The 19,866-nt window shown below is 47.0% G+C and overlaps 1 pseudogene; it reads right to left on the bottom strand.

Moving 5' to 3' along the window:
* LOC119924111 overlaps positions 1-19,866 on the bottom strand; it is a 43,386-nt pseudogene that overhangs the window by 9,330 nt on the left and 14,190 nt on the right.

Genomic DNA, 19,866 nt, shown 5'->3' with positions numbered 1-19,866 from the left:
AAGGCTTTTTACTGGTGTTCTCCTCAGTGTTTCCCTTCCCTCTTCACCAACTCCCCTCCAGCCCTTGGAAACAGATCTTCTACCTGTGCTTCTCCAAGGACATTCCCTTCTCCAACACATGGCTTAGATTCTTCTTTCTGCCCGAATCTCCCTATCCCTCCTAATTTGCCCAGATTTATGTTTCTTCTCCCCATGCCGAATCCACCCAGATGCCACCTCTGCATTTACACATTCAGGAATGGGGCGTTCCTGGAGAGATGTGTCCATTCATTCATCATGGGGAAGAGACGACACGATAGCCTAAGAAAAGACATAGAAGCGCTCAAACATCTCTCCTCCAAACCTTTCACTGGCACCATGTATCTTTTCACATGAAACAAAAACACCTCACAATGATCTTCAAGGCTTTCTACCATGTAAGACTCACTCTTAACTCCCATTTTACAGATACGGTATCTGAGGCACAGAGTAATAAATCTATACAAATCTATACAAGTCCTTTGGGGAGGGGAAGGAGGTAGGGCCGAGGGGATGGGGAGGAGGAAAGGAAGGAGGGGGCTCAGTCTGGGAAGGCCTCCTGGAGGAGATGAGCTTTCAGTAGGGCTTTTCATTCATTCATTCAATCGTGTTTATTGAGCCCTTACTGTGTGCAGAGCACTGTACTAAGCGCTTGGGAAGTACAAGTTGGCAACATATAGAGACGGTCCCTATCCAACAATGGGCTTACAGTCTAGAAGGGGGAGACAGACAACAAAACAAAACATGTGGACAGGTGTCAAGTCACCAGAATAAATAAAAATAAAGCTAGATACACATCATTAACAAAATAAATTGAATAGGATAAACCTCAAGCGAACAGGTTGGCTTGGTGTTTAGACTTTCGCAAGCAGCAGCCAACAGCTCGAGCATAAGAGCGAAGGAGGCGGACAGTGGGAGTGATCCAAGGCTGTGGGTTAGTGGTACGAGAGTGGCGAAGGGAAAGGGGAGCGAGTGAGTTGAGTAGAGAGGGTGGAGTTGAGAGCAGTAATCTGGTCATCAAGATTGGGTAAAGAGGCTAGGGAGGTGAGGTGGGGTATGATGTGCTGAGAAAGACAGATGGGTCGAGAGTGCGGAGGTCTCTATGGGGTAGTAATATAGATTTACGGGGGGAGGAGTGTGAGTCCTCTTTCAAACACCATTATCATGACTATTATCATTTTTATTATTTGGTGTTAACAATTTCTGTGTCTACGTCTGTGCCACGTGATGAAACAGAAACAAAATGATTCAATCCATCGATGGTATTTGTTGTGTGTTTACTGTACGCAGAACATTGTAGTAAGCACTTCGAAGAGTACAGTACAACAGAGTTGGTAGATTCAGTCCGTGCTCACAATGGTCTTACAGCCCCAAAATGAAATTACAATCTAATCAGACCCGTTTCCTGTCCCACAAGGGCTCAGAGTGTAAGAGGAAGTGAGAGCCCAGCAATGGTAAAACACTAATGTCAGGTCACACAGCAGGCCAGTGGCCGAGCTGGGATTAGAACTCAGGTCATGTGACACCCATTGAGCCATTGAGCCATGAGGCCTCCTAGGGAATGCATTGTCACTCACGACCTACTCTTATCAGCCAACCGCCCAGAACTTGTCAAATCCTGAATATCCAGACTTGTTCTCTGGGACTCTGGGTCAGTGGTATATATGGGTATGTCTAAGGGTAATTCCTTTTTAAGGGGGGATAGGAGATTATTGGTACATGGACAAAGACGTTTTGTCCCAGAATGTATGCTGGGGGAATGTCCCCTTTAGGAACCTGCCCAGGGCAGCCTTCAGGTCCCTGTTCCTCAGGCTGTAGATAAGGGGGTTCACAGTGGGGGGCACCACAGTGTAGAACATGGAAACCAGCAGATCCAGAGCTGAGGGCGAGTCTGAAGGTGGTTTGAGATAGGCAAATGCTGTAGTAAAGAGAAAAATGATGATGACAGTGAGATGGGGCAGGCAGGTGGAGAAGGCTTTGGTTCGGACCTCGGAGGACGGCATCCTCAGCACGGCTGAGAAGATGAAGACATAGGAGAGAATGATGCAAATGGAACATACAGCATCTAAGAAGAATCCAGCAGCCACACTCACATCAATGGCAATGTGGACTTCGGAGCAGGAGATCTTCAGCAGAGGGGGGACGTCACAGAAGAACTGCAGAAGGTCAGGGAGAAGGTAGAAGCTGAAAAGAAGATTCCCAACAGACCCCCAATGAGCCATGACGCTGCTAGTATGCACACACAGGCTGTTTTGTTCATGATGAGCTCCTAGCGTAGTGGGGAGCAGATGGCGGCATAGCGGTCGTAAGACATTGCGGTGAGGACAAAAAACTCTGAAGCACCAAAGGAGATCACTAGGAAGAGCTGCGAGACACAACCTAGAAAGGAGATGGAGCTGTCACTGGTCCAGGAGCTGACAATGGATTTGGGTACTGTTGTAGAAATGTAGCAGAGGTCTATGAAGGACAAGGTCTTGAGAAAGAAGTACATGGGGGTGTGGAGACGCTGGTCGAAGGTGGTGACAGCAACAATGAGGAGATTCCCCAGAAGGGCCGCTAGGTAGACAAGGAGGAACAGCGTGGTGTGGAGCAGCTGCAGCTCCCAGATATCAGAGAACCCCAGAGGGAGGAATTCGCCCACCGTGGAGATGTTGGTCATTTCTGGAAGATGACGCTGGCTCCCTGGAAAGGAAGAGGTGAACTTCAATTTAAAAACATTGGCATTTCCTCCAGACTATAAGGTCCTTTAGGGCAGATAACACTTCAACAAATTATATCATATTGTACTCTCCCAAGCACTTAGTACAGAGCTCTAAACACTATAAGCAATCAATAATTATGATTGATTCCAATTTTGATAAATCAAGCAGTTGTATTCATTGATCACATATAGAGTTCACTAGTATTGATAAATGTAGGGATATGAACACATCCATCAATAGCTCAATGGTATTTACTGAATAGCACTGTACTAAGTGCTTGGGAGAGTTCAATCCAATGGAGTTGGAAGATATTTTCCTGCCCACCAGGAGGTAACAATCCAGTGGGTAGACTCTGCATACCATAAATGCTTAATAAATACGAAGGATTGATAGCATCGATGAAGTAATCAACACTAATTCCTTTTGGAGTTTGGCAGTACTTAGAAAAATGCTTCACACATAGTGAGCACTTAACAAATACCATCATCATTATTGTTAAATCAATCTGTTGTATTTATTTGTCACCTGTAGTGTTCAATAGCGTAAATATGTGCAGCGGTCTGGCATGTGTTGAGTTATGCCGTCGATTCGCCTCTGACCCATAGCGACTCCATGGACGCATCTCTCCCAGAATGCTCCACCTCCATCTGCAAGCGTTCTGGTACTGTATCCATGGAGTTTTCTTGGTAATAACAGAGAAGTGGTTTACCATTGCCTTCTTCCACCCAATAAACCTGAGTCTCCACCCTCGACTCTCTCCCCTTCCACTGCTGCCCAGAGCAAGTGCATTTTGGCTTGTAGCAGATTGCTTTCCACTCTCTAGCCACTGCCCAAGCTAATGTACAAATGAGGAAAATGAATCCGTATGAGGTTTGGTTGACTCCAATCAACTACTTGCCATTAGATTCAAGGCTTTTTACCGGTGTTCTCCTTCATGTTTCCCTTCCCTCCTCACCAACTCCCCTGCAGCCCTTGAAAACAGATCTGCTTCTTGTGCCTCTCCAAGGACATTCCCCTCTCCAACACATGACTCAGATCCTTCCTTCTGCCCAAATCTCCCTCTACCTCCAAATTTGCCCAGATTAATGTTTCTTCTCCCCATGCTGAATCCGCCCAGATGCCACCTCTGCATTTACACTTTTACAACTGCTCATTGCACTTGTCTACCTATAGATGCATATTACTAAGCATTTATTAAGCTGTGCATCCACCTTTCCATTCTTAGTTCCCCCTAGCTGTAAATTCTTCCGGATCAGTCTAGCCCAGCAGACCGGTAAGTCCAGGAGGGAAGAGATTGAATGTCTTACCTCCATTGTGTTCACCCTACATTCCTACATGGAGGAGTTGATGATAGTGCTCTTGGTCTAGAACCAATCACACTCTCTGATTCTCTCCCTTTCATTTCTCACCAGAAACATTTTCTGACGTCCAGGACCCACTCCTGGTCAAAGTGACCACAGCGTAATGCTGACGTGCTTCAGGGCCCCAGCCAGGCATGCTAGCTGGATGGAGGTGGATAAGGAAGAGGAGATGAGTGATGGTTAGGGCCACTGCACTGTCAAATACTTACACTCCCGAAAGCCCACCTGCCCCTCTGGGGATGTAGCCCTGCCCCAAAATCTGACACTGTCCCCATGTGTGAGCATTTCCCCTGAATTGCTCCATCTGTTCCATCCCCATCATGGTCTCCCCCTCCCCTCCTACATCCCCGGGTCACACTCACTGGGGCAGTGTATGGCTGGAGGGCTCTGACCTCTGCTGGGTAGAGATGGGCCTCTCTCCACTCCAGTTCTTGAGTGCAGCTGGCTATGAAGGAAGGGAGAGCATGGAAACCTCAGCTCCTCTCTTATCTCCAGTGAGCAGGGAGATGTTTTTCAGAGAGTCCCCCATCCCCAAAGAAAAAGCAGCCACCGCTCTGTTTGGAACCCCTGGAGGATCACCTCAGATGTGACCTCGTGTCCTGGCTGATGCCAAACTCCTCTGCCTGAGAGGTCCCTGAGGTCCTGCAGAGATAGAGGCCCAGTCCCTAAAGCTGCAGCCATGGTGCTGCACTCCAGGGTTTCCATGGAAACAACAGCATGTGCATCCCAACATCTCAACTATTTCTAATGTTACTGACAATCTACAACAACTGTGGGTGTTTTCAGCTTCACGTCATATGCAACATTAATCAATCAGCTTCTCATTCAATCAGTCAATTGAACAATTGCATTTTCTGACACCTTCTGATTGCAAAGCTAGACAGAGGAAGACATTCCTCTGAATCCATCCTATGATTCTCCCCCAGGCTGAGTAGGGTGGGGCAGGGGACTGGGGTTTTGAGAATGGGATGATGGGAAGGAGAAATTCCTGGCTTGAGGAAGAATAGGATAGAAATGGCTCCTCCTGTTGTGATGATGTACTAACCTGGGTTCTGGAAACTAGAGTTCCATCAGTAAGTGTGTCTGTCCCTTTACAAACACCATTATTATGATTATTATCACTTTTATTATCTGGTGTTAACAATTTCTGTGTCCACATCTGTGCCACATGATGAAGCAGAAACAATATAATTCTGTCCATTGATGGTATTTGTTGTGTGTTTACTGTGTGCAGAACATTGTAGTAAGTGCTTTAAAGAGTACAATACAACGGAGTTGGTAGATTCAATCTGTGCCCACAATGAGCTTACAGCCCAAAGATGAAATTACAGTCCAGTCAGACACATTTCCTGTCCCACAAGGGCTCAGAGTGTATGAGGAAGTGAGAGCCCTGGAATGGTAAGACACCAACGCTAGGGCACAAAGTAGGCCAGTGGCCGAGCTGGGATTAGAATTCAGGTCATGGGACACCCATTCACATGCCATTTAACCATGAAGCCTCCTAGGGAATGCATTGTCACTCATGACTTAGTCTTATTAGCCAACCTCCCAGACCTTGACAAATCCTGAATATCCAGACTTGTTCTTTGGGCCTCTGGTTCAGTGGGATATATATGGATATGTTTAATTGCAATTCCTCCTTTTATTGGGCGTAGGGGATTATTAGGACATGGACACAGACATTTTGTACCAGAATGGATCCTGGGGGAATGTCCCCTTTAGGATCCTGCCCAGGGCAGCCTTCAGCTCCCTGTTCCTCAGGCTGTAGATAAGGGGGTTCACAGTGGGGGGCACCACAGTGTAGAACATGGAAACCAGCAGATCTAGAGCCGAGGGAGAGTCTGCAGGTGGTTTGAGATAAGCAAATGATCCGGTAAAGGCAAAAATGATGATGACAGTGAGATGGGGCAGGTAGGTGGAGAAGGCTTTGGTTCGGCCCTCGGAGGATGGCATCCTCAGCACGGCTGAGAAGATGAAGACGTAGGAGAGGGTGATGTAGGTGAAGCAGACGGCATCTAAGACTAACCCAGCAGCTACACTCACGTCAATGGCAATGTGGACTTCAGAGCAGGAGATCTTCAGCAGAGGGGGGAGAAACAATCCCTTCCCTCCTGGACTTGACAGTCTGCTGGGCTAAAATGAGCCAAAATAATTTACAGCGAGGGGAAAATGAGCATGAAACTGTACATGCACAGTTTAATACGTTCTTCCATAGTAATGTGAATCTATATGTAGGGAAGAGCTATGAGCAGTTGTGAATGTGTAAATGCAGAGGTGGCATCTGGGCGGATTCAGCATGGGGAGAAGAAACATGAATCTGGACAAATTTGAAGGGAGAAGGAGATTCGGGAAGAAAGAAGGATCTGAGCCATGTGTTGGAGAAGGGAATGTCCTTTTTCATTCATTCATTCATTCATTCATTCATTCATTCAATCAATCGCATTTATTGAGCGCTTACTGTGCACAGAGCAGGGTAATAAGCACTTGGAAAGTACAAATCAGCAACATATAGAGACGGTCCCTACCCAATCACGGGCTCACACTCTAGAAGGGCAAGACAGACAACTAAACAAAACAAAACAAATAGACAAGGGGCAATATCATCAGAAAAAGGAGAATTATAGCTATATACACATCATTAATACAATAGAGTAATGAATATGTACAAATATACACAAGTGTTGTGGGGAGGGGAAGGGGTAGGGTAGTGGGGGGCAGATGGGGAGGGGAGGAGGAGGAGAGGAAAAGGGAGAAGATCTATTTCCAAGAGCTGGAGGGCAGTCGGTGAAGAGGGAAGGGAAACACGGAGGAGAACACCGGTCAAAAGCCTTGAAGCTAGTGGCAAGGAGTTGATTGGAGTCAGCCAGGCTTCAGTCTGTTTCATTTTCCTCTGAGAACCATAAGCAGATTTATTGTGTTGGCGGCTGTGTGTGTATATCCAAGGTGGGGCACGGGAGGCAGTGAACAAACCTTGGCTGGTGAAGGTCTTGAGGGGAGGAGGAGAAGGCAATCTTCTCCCATCACAGTCCAGGGAAAAAACATGTCTGGCCCCAGGGAGAGGCAAATAGTAGTGGCAGTAATAAGGTGGACCTGGCTTTTAATCCTGACTCTGCCATTCAGTCATTCATTCATTCAATCGTATTGATTGAGCACTTACTGTGTGCAGAGCACTGTACGAAGCACCTGTATATATGTATATATGCTTGTACACATTTATTACTCTATTTATTTATTTATTCATTTTACTTGTACATATCTATTCTATTTATTTTATTTTGTTAGTATGGTTGTTTTTTTTCTCTGCCTCCCCCTTTTAGACTGTGAGCCCAATGTTGAATAGGGACTGTCTCTATATGTTGCCAATTTGTACTTCCCAAGCGCTTAGTACAGTGCTCTGCACATAGTAAGTGCTCAATAAATATGATTGATTGATTGATTGATTGGAAACTGCTCAACAATATTGGACCCACAAAAAGTCAATGAGAAGGTGGAAGCTGAAAGCAAGACTCCAAACAGGCCCCCACCGAGCCATGACGCTGCTGCCATGCGCATACAGGCTGTTTTGTTCTTGATGAGCTCATAAAGCAGGGGGGAGCAGATGGCAGCATAGCGGTCATAGGACATTGCGGTGAGGACAAAAAACTCTGAACAGGAAAACAAGACCACTAGGAAGAGCTGTGAGACACAACCCAGAAAAGGGATGGAGCTGTCAATGGACAAGGAGCCGACAATGGATTTGGGTACCATTGTAGAAATGAAGTGGAGGTCTATGAAGGACAAGTTCTTGAGGAAGAAGTACATGGGGGTGTGGAGACCCTGGTCGAGGGTGGTGACAGCAATAATTAGGAGATTCCCCAGGAGGGCCACTAGGTAGACCAGGAGGAACAGTGTGGCATAGAGCAGCTGCAGCTCTCGGGTGTCAGAGAACCCCAGGAGGAGGAATTCGGTCACCGTGGAGATGTTGGTCATTTCTGCGAGATGATGCTGACTCCCTGGAAAGGAAGAGGGGAACTTCATTTTGGAAACATTGGCATTCCCCCCAGGCTGTAAGTTCCTTTTGGCCAAGTAACGTTTCTACATATTATATCATATCACACCCTCCCAAGCACTTAGTACAGCACTCTACACACTGTAAGTGATCAATAAATGTGATTGACTCCCATTTTAATAAATAAAGCAGTTGTATTCATTGATCACCTATAGAGTTCAATAGTATTGATACATGTAGGGGTATGAACTCATCAAGCTCAATGGCATTCACTGAATACTCACTGTGTGCAGAGCACTGTACTAAGTGCTCCTACTCTTTCCTAATCCTCCTCGACCTCTCAACTGCCTTCGACACTGTGGACCACCCCCTTCTCCTCAACACGCTCTCCAACCTTGGCTTCACAGGCTCCGTCCTCTCCTGGTTCTTCTCTTATCTCTCCGGCCGTTCATTCTCAGTCTCTTTTGCGGGCTCCTCCTTCCCCTCCCATCCCCTTTCTGTAGGGATTCCTCAAGGGTCAGGTATTGCTTGGTCCCCTTCTGTTCTCTATCTACACTCACGCCCTTGGTGAACTCATTCGCTCCCACAGCTTCAACTATCATCTCTACGCTGATGACACCCAAATCTACATCTCTGCCCCTGCACTCTCCCTCCCTCCATGCTCGTGTCTCCTCCTGCCTTCAGGACATCTCCATCTGGATGTCTGCCTGCCATCTAAACTCAATATGTCCAAGACTGAAATGCTTATCTTCCCTCCCAAACCCTTCCCTCTCCCTGAATTTCCCATTACTGTAGACGGCACTACCATCCTTCCCATCTCACAGGCCCGTAACCTTGGTTTCATCCTCTATTCAGCTCTCTCGTTCACCCCACACACCCAATTTGTCACCAAAACCTGCCGGTCACACCTCCACAACATCGCCAAGATCTGCCCTTTCCTCTCCATCCAAACTGCTACCTTACTGGTTCAATTTCTCAACCTGTCCCGACTGGATCAGCCTCCACTCTGATCTCCCATCCTCCCGTCTCTTCCCACTTCAGTCTATACTTCACTCTGCTGCCTGGATCATATTTGTGCAGAAACGCTCTGGGCATGTTATTCCCCTCCTCAAAAATCTCCAGTGTGGCTGCCTGTCAACCTACGAATCAAGCAAAAACTCCTCACTCTTGGCTTCAAGGCTCTCCATCACCTCACCTCCTCCTACCTCACCTCCCTTCTTTCCTTCTACAGCCCAGCCCGCACCCTCCACTCCTCTGCCGCTAACCTCCTAACTGTACCTCGTTCTAGCCTCTCCTGCCATCGACCCCCGGCCCATGTCCTTCCCCTGGCCTGGAATGCCCTCCCTCCACACATCCACCAAGCTAGCTCTCTTCCTCCCTTCAAAGCCCTACTGAGAGCTCACCTCCTCCAGTAGGCCTTCCCAGACTGAGCCCCCTTTTTCCTCTTCTCCTCCCCACCCCCCCACACTGCCCTACCTCCTTCCCATCCCCACAGCACTTGTATATATATATATGTGTGTATACATATATATGCATATATATACATATATAGAGAGAGTACAGATTTATTACTCTATTTAACATGTACATATTTACTATTCTATATATTTTGTTAATAATGTTCATATAACATTAATTTTATTTATTCTGGCGATTTTGACCCCTGTCTACATGTTTTGCTTTGCTCTCTGTCTCCCCCTTCTAGACTGTGAGCCCGTTGTTGGGTAGGGACCATCTCTATATGTTGACGACTTGTACTTCCCAAGTGCTTAGTACAGTGCTCTGCATTCAAAACTCCCCGGGGCTGGGCAGCAGTGTCATGGGAGAGAGTCGAGGAGGAGACTCATGTTTACTGCAGGGAAGAAGACAATGGTAAACCACTTCTGTATTTTTACCAAGAAAACTCTATGGATGAACTACCAGAACACTTGCAGTTGGAGAATGGGGCATTCCTGGAGAGATATGTCCATTCATTCGCTATGGGTCAGAGATGACATGATAGCATAAGAATAGACAAAGAAGCGTTCAGACATCTCTCCTCCAAACCCTTCACTGGCACCATGTATCTTTTCACATGAAAAAATACCTCACAATTATCTTCAAGGCTTTCTACCATGTGAGGCTCACTCTTAATTCCCATTTTACAGATGCAGTATCTGAGGCACAGGGAAGCAAAGTGACTTGTCCGACGTCACACAGCAGACAAGGGGCAGAGTCAGGATTAGAACCTAAGTCCCCAAGCCGGTTGTTGGGTAGGGATTGTCCCTATCTGTTGCCAAATTGTACTTTCCAAGAGCTTAGTACAGTGCTCTGCACATAGTAAGTGCTCAATCAATACGATTGAATAAATGAATCAATCAATGAATCAATCAATCAATCGTATTTATTGAGTGCTTACTGTGTGCAGAGCACTGTACTAAGCGCTTGGGAAGTACAAGTTGGCAACACATAGAGACGGTCCCTACTCAAAAGTGGGCTCACAGTCTAGAAGGGGGAGACAGAGAACAAAGCCAAACGTATTAACAAAATAAAATAAATAGAATAGACATGTACAAGTAAAATAAATAAATAAATAGAGTAATAAATATGTACAAACATATATACATATATACAGGTGCTGTGGGAAAGGGAAGGAGGTAAGGCGGGGGGATGGAGAGGGGAAGGAGGGGGAGAGAAAGGAGGGGGCTCAGTCTGGGAAGGCCTCCTGGAGGAGGTGAGCTCTCAGTAGGGCCTTGAAGGAAGGAAGAGAGCTAGCTTGGCGGATGTGGGGAGGGAGGGCATTCCAGGCCAGGGGGATGATGTGGGTCGGGGGTCGATGGCAGGACAGGCAAGAATGAGGCACGGTGAGGAGATTAGCGGCAGAGGAGCGGAGGGTGTGGGCTGGGCTGGAGAAGGAGAGAAGGGAGGTGAGGTAGGAGGGGGCGAGGTGATGAAGAGCCTTGAAGCTGAGGGTGAGGAGTTTCTGCCTGATGCGTAGGTTGATTGGTAGCCACTGGAGATTTTTGAGGAGGGGAGTAACATGCCCAGAGCATTTCTGGACAAAGACAATCCGGGCAGCGGCGTGAAGTATGGATTGAAATAGGGAGAGACAAGAGGATGGGCGATGGGAGAGAAGGCTGATACAGTAGTCCAGATGGGATAGCCTGAGAGCTTGAATGAGCAGGGTAGCGGTTCGGATGGAGAGGAAAGGGCGGATCTTGGCAATGTTGCGGAGCTGAGACCCGCAGGTTTTGGTGATGGCTTGGGTGTGAGGAGTGAACGAGAAAGCGAAGTCGAGGATGACACCAAGGTTGCGGGCTCGTGAGACGGGAAGGATGGTAGTGCCGTCAACAGTGATGGGAAAGTCAGAGAGAGGGCAGGGTTTGGGAGGGAAGACGAGTTCAGTCTTGGACATGTTGAGTTTTAGGTGGCGGGCAGACAACCAGATAGAGATGTCCTGAAGGCAGGAGGAGATGGTAGCCTGGAGGGAAGGGGAGAGAGCAGGGGCAGAGATGTAGATTTGGGTGTCATCAGCGTAGAGATGATAGTTGAAGCCTTGGGAGCGAATGAGGTCACCAAGGGAGTGAATGTAGAATGGATGAATGAATGAATGAAAGACTGAATGGCAGAATCAGGATAAGAACCCAGGTCCCCTTACTGCTATCACTACTATTTGCCTCTCCCTGGGCCCAGACACACTTTTTCCCTGGACTGTGATGGGAAAAGATTCCCTTCTCCTCCTCCCCTCCAGCCCTCTTCCAGCCCAAGTTTGTTTGCTCCCTCCTCTGCTCCACCTTGGATACACACACAGCCGCCGACACAAAAAATCGGGATTGTGGTTCTCAGAGGAAAATGAAACAGGCTGAAGCCTGGTTGACTCCAATCGACTCGTTGCCACTAGCTTCAAGGCTTTTGACTGGTGTTCTCGTCCGTGTTTCCCTTCCCTCTTCACCAACTACCCTCCAGCCCCTGGAAATAGATCTTATCCCTTTTCCACTCCTCCTCCTCCCATCCCCATCTCCCCACCTGCACTATGTTCAATCCCCTTCCCCTCCCCACAGCACTTGTATATGTTTGTACATATTTATTACTCTATTTTATTGATCATGTGTATTTAGTTATAATTCTATTTATTCTGATGATATTGTCACCTGTCTACTTGTTTTGTTTTGTTGTCTGTCTCCCCCTTCTAGACGGCGAGCCTGTTATTGGTTAGGGACATTCTTTATATGTTGCCAATTTGTACTACCCAATTGCTTAGTACAGTGCTCTGCACACAGTAAGCGCTCAATAAACACGATTGAATGAATGAATGAATGAATTAATTAATTAATTGAAAAGGACATTCCCTTTTCCAACACATGGCTTAGATCCTTCTTTCTTCCTGAATCTCCCTCTCCCTTCAGACTTGCCCAGATTGATGTTTATTTTCCCCATGCCGATTCAGGCCAGATACCTCCTCTGCATTTACACATTCACAACTGCTCATTGCACTTTACTACCCATAGATTCACATGACTAAGCACCCATTAAGCTGTGCATCCACCTTTCCCTTCTTATTTCCCCCTAGCTGTAAATTCGTTTGGATCAGTCTAGCCCAGCAAACCGGTAAATCCAGGAGGGAAGGGATTGAATCTCTTACCTCCATTGTGTTCACCCAACATTCCTACATGGAGGAGTTGATGATAGCGCTTGTGGTCTAGAACCAATCACATCCTCTCATTCCCTCCCTGTCATTTCTCACCAGAAACATTTTCTGACATCCAGGACCCACTGCTGTCCGAAGTGACCGCAGCATAATGCTGACACTCTGCTGCAGGGTCCCAGCCAGGAATGCTAGCTGGATGGAGGTGGATGAGGAAAGGGAGGCAAGTGATGGTTTGGGACACTGCACTGTCAAATATTTACCCTCCTGAAAACCTCCCAGCCCCTCTGAGGATGTAGTCATGACCCAAACTCCGACACTGGCCCCATGTATCAGCATTTCCCCAGAATGGCTCCATCTCTTGCATCCCCATCATGGTCTCTCCCTCCCCCTCCAACACTCCCCAGTCACACTCACTGGGGCAGCGTAAGGCTGTAGGACTCTGACCTCTGCTAGCTTGGGATGGTCCTCTCTCCACTCCAGTTCTTGAGTGCTGCTGCCCGGATTATCTTTGTCCAGAAACGCTCTGGGCATATTACTCCCCTCCTCAAAAATCTCCAGTGGCTACCAATCAATCTGCGCATCAGGCAGAAACTCCTCACCCTGGGCTTCAAGGCTCTCCATCACCTCGCCCCCTCCTACCTCACCTCCCTTCTCTCCTTCTACTGCCCAGCCTGCAACCTCCACTCCTCCACCGCTAATCTCCTCACTGTACCTCGTTCTCACCTGTCCCGCCATCGACACCCGGCCCACGTCATCCCCCGGGCCTGGAATGCCCTCCCTCTGCCCCTCCGCCAAGCTAGCTCTCTTCCTCCCTTCAAGGCCCTGCTGAGAGCTCACCTCCTCCAGGAGGCCTTCCCAGACTGAGCCCCTTCCCTCCTCTCCCCCTCTTCCCCCTCTCCATCCCCCCACCTTACCTCCTTCCCTTCCCCACAGCACCTATATATATGTATATATGGTTGTACATATTTATTACTCTATTTATTTATTTATTTATTTATTTATTCATTTATTTTACTTGTACATTTCTATCCTATTTATTTTATTTTGTTGGTATGTTTGGTTCTGTTCTCTGTCTCCCCCTTTTAGACTGTGAGCCCACTGTTGGGTAGGGACTGCCTCTATGTGTTGCCAATTTGTACTTCCCAAGCGCTTAGTACAGTGCTCTGCACATAGTAAGCGCTCAATAAATACGACTGATTGATTGATTGATAGTGGGTGGAAGGCAATCTGCTACAAGTCGAAACTCCCCTGTACTGGGCAGCACTGTCATGGGAGAGAGTTGAGGAGGAAACTCAGGTTTACTGCAGGGAAGAAGGAAATGGTAAACAACTTTTGTATTTTTACCAAGAAAACTCTATGGGTAAACTACTAGAACATTCGCAGTTGGAGAATGGGGCGTTCCATTCCCTATGCGTCAGACATGACACGATAGCAAAAGAAAAGACAAAGAAGAGCTCAAACATCTCTCTTCCAAACCCTTCACTGGCACCATGTATCTTTTCACATGAAACAAAAACACCTCACAATTATCTTCAAGGCTTTCTCCCATGTGAGACTCACTCTAAGTTCCCATTTTACAGATGGGATATCTGAGTCACAGAGAAGCAAAATGATTTGCCCGATGTCACACAGTAGACAAGGGGCAGAGTCAGGATTAGAAGCTAGGTCCCCGAGCCGGTTGGACTTTCCAAATTGTACTTTCCAAGCGATTAGTACAGTGTTCTGCACACAGTAAGCGCTCAATCAATATGACTGAATGAATGAATGGTAGAGGCGGGATTAGAACCCAGGTCCCCTTACTTCTAACACTACTATTTGCCTCTCCCTGGGCCCAGACACACTTTTTCCCAGGAAGGTGATGGGAGAAGATTCCCTTCTCCTCCTCCCTTCTAGACCTCCGCCAGCCAAGGTTTGCTCACTCCCTCCCCTGCCCCACCTTGGATACACACACAGCCACTGACACAACAAATCTGACTGTGGTTCTCAGAGGAAAATGAAACAGACTGAAGGCTGGTTGACTCCAATCAACTCCTTGCCACTAGCTTCAAGGCTTTTGACTGGTGTTCTCCTCCGTGTTTCCCTTCCCTCTTCACCAACTACCCTCCAGCCCTTGGAAATGGATCTTCTCCCTATTCCTCTCCTCCTCCTCCCCTTCCCATCCCCTCCTCCACCCTCTCCCCTTCCCCTCCCCTCAACACTTGTGTATTTTGGACATATTTATTACTCTATTCATTTTATTAATGATGTGTATTTAGCTCTAATTCTATTTATTCTGATGGTATTGCCCCCTGTCTACTTGTTTTGTTTTGTTGTCTGTCTCCCCCTTCTAGATTGTGAGCCCGTTATTGGTTAGGGACCTTTTCTATATGTTGCCTATTTGAACTTCCCAAGCGGTTAGTACACTGCTCTGCGCACAGTAAGTGCTCAATAAATATGACTGACTGAATGAATGAATGAAAAGGGGCAGTCCCTTCTCCAACACATGGCTTAGATCCTTCTTTCTTCTCGAACCTCCCTATCCCTTCAAATTTTCCCATGTTTCTACTCCCCATGCGAATCAGGCCAGATACCATCTCTGCATTTATACATTCACAACTGCTCATTGTACTTCCTTAGCTATAGAGTCACATTACTAAGCACTTATTAAACTGTGCAACCACCTTTCCATTCTTATTTCCCCCTAGCTGTAAATTCTTCTGGATCAGTCTAGCCCAGCAGACTGTAAATCCAGGAGGGAAGGGATTAAATCTCTTACCTCCATTGTGTTCACCCAACATTCCTGCATGGAGGAGTTGATGATAGTGCTCCTGGCCTAGAACCAATCACACTCTCTCATTCCCTCCCTGTCATTTCTCACCAGAAACATTTTCTGACATCCAGGACAAACTCCTGGCCAAAGTGCTGCCACTGTGCTGCAGGACCCCAGCCAGGAAGCGACTTCCATGTTAGCTGGATGGAGGTGGTTGAGGAAGGGGAGATAAATGATGGTTGGGGCCACTGCACTGTTAAATACATAATAATAATAATAATAATAATAATAATAATAATAATAATAATAAAACAATAGTATTTATTTTGCACTTAGTATGTGCAAAGCACTGTTCTAAGCACTGGAGAGGTTACAAGGTGATCAGGTTGACCCACGTGGGGCTCACATTCTTAAACCCCATTTTACAGGAGAGGTAACTGAGGCACAGAGAAGTTAAGTCACTTGGCCAAAGTCACACAGCTGACAACTGGCGGAGCCAGTATTTGAACCCATGACTTCTGACTCCAAAGCCCGTGCTCTTTCCATTGAACCATGCTGCTTCTCCTGAAAGCCCAACCTCCCCTCTGAGGAAGTAGCCCTGATCCAAAGTCCAACACTGGTCCCAGGTGTGAGCACTTCCCCTGAATGGCTCCATCTCTTGCATCCCCATTATGGTTTCTCCTTCCCCCTTCAACACCCCACGGTCACACTCACCAGGGCAGCATAGAGCTGGAGGACTCTGACCTCGGCTGGATTGGGAAGGTCCTCTCTCCACTCCAGTTCTTGGGTTTTCCTGGCTATGAAGGAAAGGACAGAGTGGCACCCTCAGCCCCTCACTGATCACCTCTGGGCAGGGAGATGTTCTCCAGCGAGTCCTCCTCCACAAAGATAAAGCTGCCACTGCACCATGGAGAATCCCTGGAGGATCAACTCTTGTGGGACCTCGTGTCCTAGGCGATGCCAAAATCCTCTGCCTGTGAAGTCCCTGCGGTCCTGCGGAGATAAAGGCCCAGTCCGTAAACCTGCAGCAATGGTGCTGCACCCCACGGTTTCCATGGAAACAACAACATCTGCATCCCAACATCCCAACTGTTTCTAACGTTACTGACAATCTACAACAACTGTGGGTGGTTTCAGCTTCACCTCACATACAAATTTAGTCAATCAGCTTCTCATTCAATCAATTGAAAAATTTCATTTTCTGACACCTTCTGATTGTAAAGCTAGACAGAGCAAGACATTCCTCTGAATCCATCCTATGCTTCCCCCCCCCACCCCCAGGCTGAGTGGGGTGGGGCAGGGGACTGGGGTTTTGAGAAAGGAATGATGGGAAGGGGAACTTCCTGGCTTGAGGAAGAATAGGATGGAAATGGCTTCTCCTGATGTGATGATTTAATAACCTGGGTTCTGGAAACAAGAGTTCCATCAGTGAATGTCTCTGTCGCTTTTCAAACACCATTATTATGATTATTATCACTTTTATCAGTTGGTGTTAACAATTTCTGTGTCCACGTCTTTGCCACATGATGAAGCAGAAACAAAATAATTCAATCTATTGCTGTTATTTGTTGTATGCTTACTGTGGACAGAACATTGTAGTAAGCACTTTAAAGAGTACAATACAATGGAGTTGGTAGATTCAGTCCATGTCCACAATGCCCTTACAGCCCAAAGATGAAATTACAATCCAATCAGACACGTTTCCTGTCCCATAAGGGCTCACTGTGTAAGAGGAAGTGAGAGCCCGAGAATGGTAAGACACTAATGCCAGGTCTCACAGCAGGCCAGTCGCTGAACTGGGATTAGAACTCTGGTCATGTGACAACCATTCACATGCCACTGAGCCATGAAGTCTCCTAGGAAATGCATTGTCACTCAGGACCTAATCTTATCGGCCAACCCCCCAAACCTTGACAAATCTTGAATATCCAGACTTGTTCTTTGGGCCTCTGGTTCAATGGTATATATATATATATGCATATATATATATATACACCATATATGGATATATCTAATGGTAATTCCCTTTTTAAGCGGGGGTAGGGGATTATTGATACATGAACACAGACATTTTGTCCCAGAATGGATGCTGGGGGAATGTCCCCTTTAGGATCCTGCCCAGAGCAGCCTTCAAGTCCCTGTTCCTCAGGCTGTAGATAAGGGGGTTCACAGTGGGGGACACCACGGTGTAGAACATGGAAGCCAGCAGATCCAGAGCCGAGGGTGAGTCTGCAGGTGGTTTGAGATAGGCAAATGCTGTGGTAAAGAGAAACACGATGATGACAGTGAGATGGGGCAGGAAGGTGGAGAAGGCTTTGGTTCGGCCCTCGGAAGACAGCATCCTCAGCACGGCTGAGAAGATGAAGACGTAGGAGAGGGTGATGTAAATGAAGCAGACAGCATCTAAAAGAAACCCAGCAACCACACTCACATCAATGGCAATGTGGACTTCAGAGCAGGAGATCTTCAGCAGAGGGGGGACGTCACAGAAGAACTGCTGAACAGCATTGGGCCCACAAAACGTCAGGGAGAAGGTAGAAGCTGTAAACAAGATTCCAAACAGACCCCCACTGAGCCATGATGCTGCTAGTATGCAAACACAGGCTGTTTTGTTCACGAAGAGCTCATAGCACAGTGGGGAGCAGATGGCGGCATAGCGGTCATAAGACATTGCAGTGAGGAGAAAAAACTCCGAAGTGGCAAACAAGACCAGTAGGAAGAGCTGCGAGACACAACCCAGAAAGGAGATGGAGTTGTCACTGGTCAAGGAGTTGACAATGGATTTGGGTACCGCTGTAGAAATGTAGTAGAGGTCTATGAAGGACAAATTCTTGAGAAAGAAGTACATGGGTGTGTGGAGACGCTGGTCGAGGGTGGTGACAGCAATAATGAGGAGATTCCCCAGAAGGGCGGCTAGGTAGACAAGGAGGAACAGCGTGGCATGGAGCAGCTGCAGCTCTCGGATGTCGGAGAACCCCAGGAGGAGGAATTCGGTCACCGTGGAAATGTTGGTCATTTCTGGGAGAGGATGCTGACTTCCTGGAAAGGAAGAGGGGAATGCCAATTTGGAAACATTGGCATTCCCTCCAGGCTGTAAGTTCCATTTGGGCAGGTAACACTTCTACAAATGATACCATATTGTACCCTCCAAAACACTTCGTAGAGCACTCTCTACACTGTAAATGATCAATAAGTATGATTGATTCCCATTTCAATAAATACAGCAGTTGTATTCATTGATCACCTATAGAGTTCAATAGTATTGATACATGTAGGGGTATGAACACGTCAATCAATAGCTCAATGGTATTTACTGTGCTCTGTGTGCAGAGCACTGTACTAAGTGCTTGGGAGAGTTCAATCCAACGGAGTTGGCAGATATTTTCCTGCCCACCAGCAGGTAACAGTCTAGTGGGTAGACTCTGCATACCATAAATGCTTAATAAATATAATGGATTGATAACATCGATGAAGTAATCAACACTAATTCCTTTTGGAGTTTGCCAGTGCTTAGAAGTGAGCATTTAACAAATACCATCATCATAATTATTAAATCAATCTGTTGTATTTATTTGTCACCTGTAGTGTTCAATAGTATTGATATGTGCAGTGGTCTGGCATGTCTTGACTTATGATGTCTATTTGCCTCCAACCCATAGCGACTCCATGGACGCATCTCTCCCAGAATGCTCCACCTCTCTCTGCAAGCGTTCTGGTACTATATCCATAACGTTTTCTTGATAAAAATAGAGAAGTGGTTTACCATTGCCTTCTTCCACCCAGTAAACGTGAGTCTCCACCCTCTACTCTCTCTCCTGCCACTGCTGCCCAGAACAGGTGTCTTTTGACATGCAGCAGAATGTCTTCCACCCGCTAGCCACTGCCCAAGCTAGGAATGGAATGGATATCCCTCTGCTTGACTCTCTCTCCCTTGGCTGAGACTGGTAGAGTACTGGAAACTTTCTAGGTATGATCCTGAGAGGGGACAGGGGTATGTACCCAACAATTAATCAAACAATGGTATTTACTGAGCACTTAGGGCTCCGTCTTAATTCCCATTTTACAGATGCGGTATTTGAGGCACAGAGAAGCAAAGTGCCTTGGCCAAGTCACCCAGCAGTCAAAGGGCAGAGCCAGGATTAAAAGCCCAGTTTCCCAAGCTTGTTGTTGGGTAGTGATTGTCTCTATCTGTTGCCGCATTGTACTTTCCAAGCGCTTAGTACAGTGCACATAGTACACATAGTAAGTGCTCAATAAATACGATTGAATGAATGCATGAATGAATGGCAGAGTCAGGATTCAAACCCAGGTCCCCTTACTACTACCACTACTTTTTGCCTCTCCCTGGGCCCAGACACATTTTTTCCCTGGAAGATGATGGGAGAAGATTCCCTTCTCCTCCTCCCCTCCAGACCTCTGCC

This window comes from Tachyglossus aculeatus, unplaced genomic scaffold (assembly GCF_015852505.1).
Source record: "Tachyglossus aculeatus isolate mTacAcu1 unplaced genomic scaffold, mTacAcu1.pri scaffold_82_arrow_ctg1, whole genome shotgun sequence".
Taxonomy (NCBI): Eukaryota; Metazoa; Chordata; class Mammalia; order Monotremata; family Tachyglossidae; genus Tachyglossus; species Tachyglossus aculeatus.
This window is presented reverse-complemented; position numbering and strand designations above follow the sequence as displayed.